The 11,130-nt window shown below is 38.0% G+C and overlaps 1 pseudogene; it reads right to left on the bottom strand.

The window, feature by feature from the left end:
* Nucleotides 1-7,678: 7,678 nt before the first annotated feature.
* LOC101724423 (pleckstrin homology domain-containing family A member 1-like) lies at nt 7,679-8,922 on the bottom strand (annotated as a pseudogene).
* Nucleotides 8,923-11,130: the final 2,208 nt, after the last annotated feature.

The following is an 11,130-nucleotide window of genomic DNA, read 5'->3' as shown; positions in this document are numbered from 1 at the left end:
TTCTCTGAGACCATCACATTTTAGAAAACATGAAGAAAGACTTTTTTTTTTAAGAAAAGAAAAACCAGGCAGGTCTGCGCATGGCCTACCGAGGTCCCGAGTCATGCAGAATATGCCAAATCAGCCCATGCCCTGGCAACAATCCACTGGACCCCCACCACTGCTCCTCTGTACATCCACCTGGTTCCACACTACAAAGACACAGAAGACACTGGACCACCAGACCATGGTACGGAGTCCCGCTGCTCCTGGCCCAGAGGTAGGGGCTTCTGAGCTGCCATCCCACTGCTCCTGGCCCAGAGGAAGGGGCTTCTGGGCCACCATCCCTCCCACTGCTCCTGGTCCAGAGGTAGGGGCTTCTGAGCCTCCATCGCACTGCTCCTGGACCAGAGGAAGGGGCTTCCCAGCCACCATCCCTCCCACTGCTCCCAGCCCACAGGAAAGGGCTTTTGGGCCAACATTCCTACCGCTGCTCCCAGCCCCTGTCCCACCTCACCTAGCTCAGAGGAGGTAATCCGTGCAGGTTCCAACATCCCCCCACCCCAGTTGAAATGAGAAAACACTTAAATAAGTCTTGAAACCAGACTTCCAGATCACCTACAGCAACCCCAAAGGGAAATGAGATGGAACACTCTGATACTCAACCACCTGGACCCACTGAACTGGCAACAAAAGGAGATCTGGAAAAAATGAAATCAGAAATAATTTCTCACATAACAGGAGAAATTGTGCCCCTAGTGCAAGACATGATTAATAAATGTAGAGAGGAGCTCAGGAACATGATGGAATCCCAACATAGGAAACAAATGGAATCCATAAAACAGATGCAAATAGATTTCCAGAAGATGAAAAACTCCATTGAAAGTCTACACAGCAGAATGAGCCAATGTGAGGACAGAATTTCAGATATAGAAGATAAGATTGCAATTAGTGACCAGGAAAAGAAAAATTGCTTCAAAATTATAAGGGAACATGAGAAATCAATCCAGCAGCTGCTAGATGATGCAAAGAAGAATAACATAAGACTGATTGGGCACAATGAAGAAACAGGAGAGAGTACAGATGACATAAAAAATCTCTTCACAGAAATAATGGCAGAAAACTTCCCAAGCAGGGGAAAAGAGCTTGACATACAGATAAGTGAGGCATATAGGACTCCAAATAGCCTTGATCAAAAATAATCTACACATAGACATATAATTGTAAAGATTCCAGAAACTAAACAGAAGAACAAAGTTCACCAAGCAGTTAGAGAAAAGAAACAAATCACATACAAAGGAAAGCCCATCAGAATCACAGCAGACTTCTCAACACAAACCATCAAGGCAAGAAGAGCTTGGAGTGACATATTCCAAGCCCTGAAGGAAAACAGCCTCCAACCCAGATTGCTGTACCCTGCAAAACTATCTTTCAAAATGGATGGAGAAATAAGATACTTTCATGACAAAGAGCACCTTAGGAAATTCATGAATACCAAACCAGCACTCCAAAGAATTTTACACAATATCCTAGGAACAGACATTGAGGATCACAACCCCAGGAAGCAAAGCAGAATGAACCCATCTGGCATGACAAGAAATTAAATGGAAAGGGGGAAAACCCAACAAAAAGAAAAAGTCATGGCAATGACAAGTCAATATGTGTCAGTTATAACCATCAATGTTAATGGTCCCAATTCACCAATCAAAAGAAATAGACTGGCAGAATGGGTCAAGAAGCAAAATCCAACAATATGCTGCATACAAGAAACACACTTCATTCAAAAGGAAACTCATAGACTGAAAGTTAAAGGGTCGAAAACAATACTCCATGCAACAGGAACCCAAAAAAGAGCAGGAGTAGCTATCCTCTTGTCAGATCAAGTAGATTTCAAACCAACACTGATTAAGAAAGATGAAGGACACTACATCCTTGTAAAGGGGACAATCCAACAGGAAGAGATGACAATCATAAACATCTATGCACCAAACACTAGTGCACCCAACTATATAAAACAAATACTAACAGACATGAAAAGTCATATATGCACTAATACAGTTGTAGTGGGGGACCTCAACACCCCACTGTCACAAATAGATAGATCAAGTAGACAAAAAATAAGTAATGAAATAATAGAACTCTATTGAACTCTTGAACAAATGACCTTAACAGATGTTTACAGGGTCTTCCACCCCACAAAATCAGAATACACATTCTTCTCAGCTGCACATGGGACATTCTCCAAAATAGACCACATACTCACACATAGAACATGTTTAAGTAAGTGCAAAGGAACTGAAGTTATCCCCTGTATATTATCAGACCATACAATGATGAAATTGGAGATCCATAGCAAAAGAAACCCCCAAAATTTCATAAACACACTTCTGAATAACCAATGGGTCATAGAGGAAATTTAAGAAGAAATCAGACAGTTCCTTCAATTAAATAACAATGACAATACCACATATCGGAATCTATGGGACACAATGAAAGCAGTCTTACGAGGGAAATTCATAGCAGTGAATATGCATATTAGGAAAACAGAACGAGCCCAAATAAACAACCTGATGCTGAACCTGAAGCTTCTAGAAAAAGAAAAGCAGGACAACCCCAGAGCTCATACAAGGGAGGAAATTATAAAAATCAGAGGAGAAATCAGTGCAATGGAGACTAAGAGAATGATACAAAAAAATCAATGAAGCCAAGAGTTGGTTCTTTGAAAGAATCAACAAAATTGACAAACCCTTAGCCAACTTTGTCAGAAAAAGGAAAGAAAAGGCCCAAACCCATGCAATTAGGAATGAAAAGGATGAAATTACAACAGACCCAGCAGAAATCCAGAGGATCATCAATACCTACTTCCAGAACCTATACACCAATAAGATGGACAACACAGAAGAAATGGACAGATTCCTAGATACATATGAATTACCAAAGTTGAACAAAGGAGACCTAAACATTCTAAACAACCCAATATCAACCAATGAAATTGAAAATGTAATTAAAACTTATCAACTAAGAAAAGCACAGGCCCTGATGGCTTCATTGCTGAATTCTACAAGACATTTAGAGAGGAACTGCTGCCACTACTGTTTAAATTCTTCAATGAAATTGAAAGGGAAGCAATCCTCCCAAATTCACTCCTGGAAGCAAGCATCACCTTGATCCCCAAAGCAGAGAAAGACCCAACCGCAAAGGAGAACTATATAGACCGATCTCACTAATGAACATAGATGCAAAAATCCTTAATAAGATAATGGCAAACAGAATGCAGAAGCTCATCAAGAAGATCATACACCCTGATCAAGTGGGATTCATCCCAGGGATGCAGGGATGGTTCAATATACACAAATCAATCAATGAAGTACACTATATCAATAGAGTCAAGGACAAAAACCATATGATTAACTCCATAGATGCAGAAAAAGCATTTGACAAAATCCAACATGCATTTATGATAAAAACCCTACAAAAGATTGTAATAGATGGTCTCTACCTCAAACTGATAGAAGCCATCTATGAAAAACCAACAGCCAATAGCATACTAAATGGTCAAAAACTGAAATCCTTCACACTAAAATCAGGAACAAGACAAGGATGTGCACTGTCACCACTCTTGTTCAATATAGTTCTGGAAACATTAGTCACGGCAATTAGACAGGAGAAAAAAATAAAAGGAATAAAGATAGGTAATGAAGAAGTCAAGCTGTCATTATTTGCAGATGACATGATACTCTATATAGAAGACCCCAAGAACTGCACCAAAACTCTTCTAGACTTAATAACCAAATTCAGTCAAGTAGCTGGTTACAAGGTCACCACACAAAAATCAATAGCTTTCCTCTACACCAATGACAGACTCACTGAGAGAGAAATAGGGCAAATAATTCCTTTCACAATAGCATCCAAAAACTGAAATACCTAGGAATCATCCTAATGAAAGAAATCAAAGACCTCTTCTCTGAAAACTATGGCACTCTGAAAAGAGAGATTGAAGATGATATCAGAAAATGGACAGACATCCCCTGCTCCTCGGTAGGAAGGATTAATATAGGGAAAATGGCCATACTTCCAAAACTGCTATATAGATTCAATGCAATTCCAATTGAGATCCCAGTGCATACTTCATAGACCTCGAGAAAACAATGCAAAATTCATTTGGAACAAGAAGAGACCCAGAACAGCAAAAGGCAATTCTAGGTAACAGAGACATGGCAGGGGATATCACAATCCCCAACCTGCAACTATACTACAAAGCTACAGTGATAAAAACAGCATGGTACTGGCAAAGAAACAGACCTAAGGACCAGTGCAACAGATTAGAAGATGCAGAAACAATACCAGACACACTCAGCCATCTCATCTTTGACATAGGAGCCAAACACCCTCACTGGAGGAAAGATAGCCTCTTTAATAAATGGTGCTGGAAAAATTGGGCTTCAACTTGCCAAAGACTAAAACTAGACCTATATCTCTCACCATGCACTAAACTAAAATCAAAATGGATTAAAGATCTAAATATTAAAATAGAAACTCTGAACCAGTTGGAACACAGGTTAGGTAGAACCCTTGAAGACATCGGTGTAGGAAAAGATTTTATGAACAAAACCTCAGGTGCTTGTGAACTAGCACAGACAATCAACAAGTGGAATCTCTTCTTATTAGAAGACTCCTGCACAGCAAGAGAAACCACCAGCATTGTGAAGAGACAACCCACAATGTGGGAAAAAATCTTCACCTGCTCTTCCTCAGACAAAGGTCTACTATCTCGAATCTATAAAGATCTTAAAAAGGTCAGACCTCCCAAATTTAAAGACCCAATCCAAAAATGGGCATCTGAAATGAACAGACATTTCTCAGACAAAGAAGTAGAAATAGCAAATAAATACATGAAAAAATGTTCAACACCACTGATCACTCGAGAGATGCAAATGAAAACAACACTGAGATTCCACTTTACTCCAGAAAGAATGGCTGCTATCATGAAATCAACCAATAACAAATGCTGGCGGGGCTGTGGGGAAAGAGGAACCCTGCTCCACTGCTGGTGGGAGTGTAGACTGGTGCAAGCACTGTGGAAATCAGTATGGAGATACCTCAAAGAACTAGGACTGGAAGTCCCATTTGACTCCGCTATTCCACTGCTGGGGATCTTCCCCAAAGAATTAAAAGAATCACACCACAGTGATACATGTGTGCCCATGTTCATAGCAGCACAGTTTGTGATAGCTGAAACTTGGAAACAGCCCAAATGCCCATCAACTGGAGACTGGATAAAGAAAATGTGGTTTTTTAAATAAAATGGAGTACTACTTAGCCATAAAAATGAGAAATTAGAGGCTTTTATAGCTAAATGGATGCACATTGAGGCAATACTCTTAAGTGAAATAAATAGGACACACATGTGTAAATACCAAATAGTTTCTCTGGTGTGAGAAACTGAAAGTGTAAATAAGGACTAAAATATGGAATAGGTAATGTGAAATAGGAAGAAAAGGGGCAAAGGGGGAAGAAGTGGGAGGACTAGGGGAAGGAATAGAAGGGAATGAGATTAATATAAGAATATGGAAAAATAGGAGTAAAATCTTTGTAAATAGGGAGGACTGGAGGGGTTGAAGGGAGGGCTGCGCAAGGGTGAAAAATAAGAACCAAGAGAGACTATGTAAAGGTGCAAATTTCCAATGATGAATGTCATTATCTTGTATACCTAAAATGTACCAATGATTAGAATGAATAATCAATAAAGTAGGAAGAAAAGGTCCAAAGGGGTAGGGGCAATGGGAGGGGCAGGGGATAGGAAAGAAGGGAAAAGAAAAATGCTGAGAAATGGAAAAAATGGAAATAAATTCTTTGTAAATAGGGAAGGGTGGAGGGGGTGAAGGGAGGGCTTGGAATGGGGAAAAAATAAGAACCAAGATGCATTATGTAAAGGTACAATTCCCAATGAGAAATGTAATTGTGTTGTATAACTACAATGTACCAATAAAAGAATTTAATTAAAAAAAAGCAAAAAAACCACCTTTTTGACAACTCATGGGTGTTAGCTTTTTTGGCATGTTCTGAATGCCAGCTGCCTGTTTTTGCTGCATTTGTTCTGTCCTTTATTTACTTCTCATGGTGGATCTGCAGTTCCACTGTCTTATTGGATATGATGGGATCTGTGACTTGGATGAACAGCACTTCTCGACTTCAAAACATGTGGTGGACTGTGGCTGTAAATGCATGGTCATTGTGTGAAGGTAGCCTAACGTAACGCAGGGTATCAAACTAGCTGCTATGTGCAAACATCTTTTTTCCCATACTAGAGGTGGAACCTCAAGAATGATTTTGTTCTTGTGTCTCATCTCAAAAAAATGAGTATTTTTTTCCCAAAAGATGGTATATACCAAGTTAAAGACAGGGTATTATAAATCTAGCATAATTGGTAGTATATTACAGACACACAGAATCTTTTGTGTTAGTTCAAAGTGAGGGCTTTGATGCCAGCACATCCTTAGATCAGTACTGAACTTAGCTCCATCTATAAAATATTTAAAGATAAGTGGTGGCTGCTGTATTTAACAAGAGCAATTTTACCACTTTCCCAGTAGAGTAAAAATTGTTGAACAAATGGAGTGCTCTCTCTCTCTCTTTTTAAAAATTTTGTTTGTACTGGGAGAGTGAACCCAGGGCCTTTGCACTGAGCTACATCTCAAGCTTTTGTTTTTTCTGAAACAAGGTCTCAATAAGTTTCCTAGGCTGGCCCCAAATTGCAATTCTGCTTCCTCAACCTCCCAGGCTGTTGGGATTCTAGGTGTATACTACGACACACAGTTTGGAGCTCCTTTTTCTTTTCTTTCTCTTTCTTTCTTTCTTTCTTTCTTTCTTTCTTTCTTTCTTTCTTTCTTTCTTCCATTCTTTTTTTTTGTAAGGCATAAATATTTTTAATTTTGTATGTGTGTTAGAACTGTAAGCCTTTTATGACTCTAATATTAGTATCTCTTAAATGAAATTAAAAGGCAGAGGAACATGATCTAACTTAAATGATCATTCCTTCCTGCAATGATTATTGGATTGACCATATATTAAAAAAGAAAAAAAACTAAAGAGAAATGATGGAAAATGGAAGTACTCCAGCTAAAAGGCTTGGTCTTAGATTTCTTTTTATGCTATCAAATGAAGAATAAACCAGGAAAATCAGAAGAAATTAGTAAAGCTAAAGGAGTAAAAATAAATATCCTACTTGCCCTTGATATTGAAATAACTGATTTCCTTGTAAGCCCCTTCTGAAATGACTGCTGCCTTTCAACACTTTTAAGAGAATTCAACACTTATAAAGAGAATATTTATATTGTTAATGATAACTTTGCTACCAACCTTCAAAATAACTTAATAATGTCATTGAAATAATAAACTACACAAATCTATTTTTTCAGTTGGTATTAAAATAAGTCATATTTTGATACCAGTAAAGGGGTGTATTTTAAATAAGGATATCATCAGTCCCATTTTTATAGCATTAATGTTTTATGAAGAGAAAATAAAAAATGAAAATATATAAAAAAAGAGTATATCTAAGTGAAAGCTTTATATATATATATATATATATATATATTTGTATATGTAATCACTTCAACCTTTACCATATTTGGCTAGAAACCTCATGAAAAGGCACTGAAGGATAGAAGGTGCAATTGGGCCCCTACATGCTTCCAGCTTACACATCGCTGACTGGAAGGCTTGCATTATCCAAGTCCACCGGGTCATGATCTTTATCCCAAGGGCCATTTTGGGGCTTTAGTATAGCTTGTTCAGTCACTTTGGAAGCTGACTCTCTTGGAGAAAGAGTCTGGACCTTGAAGTTCCCTGGCTTGACCTTGGTAAGAAGTGTAAAATCCTTATGTCTCCATGGTAAAGCCTGAGACCAGAGCATTGCTGCAAGAGGCTATGGAATGAGAGGTGGCTGCTGCTGCACTGGCAGAATGAAGAGGGGGAGTGTGTTTGGACTCTGAAGGGCAGGTGGAATGCTCTTCTGTATACAAGGGTTTGCCAGCCTTCTGGCCTGCCACATAAAAGATGCTGATCTGACAGGTTCCCGCTGTGCTACAAGGGTGCCAGAGACCACTTTAATCCAACTGTGCATCTCTTCAGGACTATCAGTGTGCACATAGAAAGTTCAAGATGTTGTTACCATTTTAAACTGGCTGTCCCTCATCATTATGTCACTTTGCTTACATTCTGGACTTTATGAACTTCTTTAAGTGGTGTTACATGGAGAGGTTCCTTTTCCAGATCAGAGCTGAAGAAGACTATTGTGTTTTCATCCAACTGAAAATATTTTCTTTTCCAGTTTTTCATCACTGCTGCTTGTTTTACACAGTATCCAGCTTTGATACCTGCACTGTTTGGAGAGATGGTTTAGGAGTAAACTCAGGAAGATGGCTTTGTAACAGTTTCAAATTATTTTGATCAGTACTTTCACTACATTCATTGACTTCTTCTTTCTGAATTGGGGTAATGATGGGCACGCCACTGCCAATATCAGTTCAAGACACTTGTTTCTTCCCACATTCACCTTGATGATTTAGGTTATCAGATTTAGGCTATGAGTCTGACTGCTTTGGTACTCTAATTTTTATAGCTTTGTTCAAGACATTCATCCATTCCACCATGTCTTGCTGATCACTGGCTTGTAGTAAGCATTTCCTCATTCCTGCATTCATAACAAAACAGAACTCAGCTTTCGGCCTTAGCTTAGTTGCATCTCTAACCTTTGAAATGTAGGTAAGTTTAATAAGCATGATGATCCAGAAGGTAGGTTCTGTGGATTATCCGTGCACACACAAAACTATCTTCTCTGGTATCCAGTATGAAGTATCATAGAAAAAATTTCCCACGGCTTTAATTTTCTTCAATATCTAGAAAACCACAAATTTGATTCTAGTGATCCACATAAGGCATTTCTGGGCTTGAACTTGACACTTGGGCTCAGTCTGGAGCCACCACAGCCCCGGCTCCCACTGGCACTCAGCTGTTGGGAGCGGCACCCACGACCATTCACTTCCCTTTGACTTTTCATCTTAAAATGTAGAATAAAAGAGAGCATAGAGATGAGAAACTTAGGGAATGAAAATAGGTAGTAATGGAATGTAAAGTTATTCCATAAGTTGACAGCCCAGGTCCCCAGTAAGAAAGACTTCTGAGCTTTACTTAGGCATCTCTGCCCAAGACATTTATCTTTTTCAGAGCAGGCGTCTGAGGTTGGCCTGTTCAAAAGCCTCCATCTGGTATCTAATTTAGAGAGAACCTTCTAAACTCCAAGGCACCCTTTCAGGCAATGAGGAAGATCTGCCAGAGGGGTAACCTTCTTAAAATGATAGCTCAAGGAAATGGATAGTGCTATTTCCTTAATTCCAGAACAATCCAGAAGCTTTGATGGATATCACCAATGCACAGTCCAAACCAAATGCAAAGCTCACAGCTAGAACATTGCAACTTGTATTCCCAATACAAATCGTGTTGTTTTCAGAACAACTATACATGAATCTGAAGGAGGAGGAATAGGTAAGAAAGGATATTGAAAGTTTTATAACTTTAAAATCTATGAGCAAACCAGTTAGTAAGCGAGTGAATGTTTCAGAGACAGAAAGAGAGACAGAGAGACAGAGAGACAGAGACAGAGAAACAGAAAGTTGCCTGAGAGAGAATTCTAACAGTAAATTCAAGGTTTTCAAGAAATAACTATTCATATAAAAAGAAGAAAAATTGAAAATCTCTGCATGTTGTGTGATTTTTATAGGTGAAGTTGCAAAGTTGAAGGATTTTCAGTACAGAAGGATTTTAGCTATGTTTTCATTTAGCGATATATTTCCAACTGTTGTTCAAGTTGATTGGCTGTGATTATACTTAAGCACAGAGCTTATCAAGAGATTCAATTTCTGGTTATCTGAAGAGTCACAAAGCAATTAATGTCCTTAGTCTGTTTATGTCAAGATTGCTGAATGGTTATAGGATAGTTTCCCACTTTCCTTCTTGGAGTAGTTGAAATTTTCTTTTTAAATTGAGGACCTTTACTTATCCTTGAGTAGAGGATATTATCTAAAATGACCTCGGTTTCACTATTCAAACAAATTTACTGCTTAAATTGTCTAGTTTTCTCATAGTTTCCATCAAAATGCTGTCCAGCACAGCCTTTTAAGGCTAATTGTAATGTTTAATACATAAGTATAAGAAATCCTCTTTGATTTATTAATTTCTTATTTCAATTGTTGTATAGCCTGCTATTCTAGATAATATATAATATAATTTAGAGTGGAAATATCTCTTTTCAGATACTCTCCAAAAGGATGAAAGAAAAAGATTTACTTAACTGTAAACAGAGAAACAATAGATAGTCAAAGATTTCACCTAAATTATAAAGCAATTACATGTCCTGTTCCAAAACAAAATGTAATGGGCCGTGTTTCCTTTTCTATTGTATTTATAATAGAATCCTATGTGAGAAGAGTCAAAGCAATAGGGATTATTTTCCAGAAACACCAGATGTTGATCCACCTGTCTGATTACTCTTAAGAGCCCTAATCTTGTAGTCAGGTAAATCTCTTAATTAAATCACATGTCATTTCTGCACCATTAGAGCAGCTACAAAGCTGGAACTCCATTCTGAAATTTGAGACTTTGTTAGTTCATATGGTGCTTGCTCATATACATTTTGACATTTATCAAGAAGACCCACAACATTATTTTTCAAATCCAGATTTGCTGCTCAGTATTGAGGGATTTTAACCTCAATTCTCTCATTCAGGACAAGTACAATTTGCACTGATTGTGAGTGCAATACTATATGTGAAGTACTTGATATGAGGGAGTACTGGAATGATATTAGCCTTTGTGTTTCTCCATCCTTCTGTTATAACATTGAAATAACCTCCTTTAAACATTATTATCATCTTATCTATTGGCCAAAGTGCCTAAGAGATTTTTAAATGTTATGTATCATATTCATTCAGGAAATGTTAACTTAGTATTATGTTCACACTGAAGTGAATAGAGACAAAATCTTGGCTTTCAAGGAGTTCAGTCTAATGAACCAAATTAATTATAACATTTAAAGGTATTTCTCAACATTTAAATATTTTTCTTAACAAGAAAATCTGTAATGTATTTCAG

Source organism: Heterocephalus glaber, unplaced genomic scaffold, assembly GCF_053883595.1.
Source record: "Heterocephalus glaber isolate CG9 unplaced genomic scaffold, H.glaber_assembly_v1.0 deba00001538, whole genome shotgun sequence".
Classification (NCBI taxonomy): domain Eukaryota; kingdom Metazoa; phylum Chordata; class Mammalia; order Rodentia; family Bathyergidae; genus Heterocephalus; species Heterocephalus glaber.
This window is presented reverse-complemented; position numbering and strand designations above follow the sequence as displayed.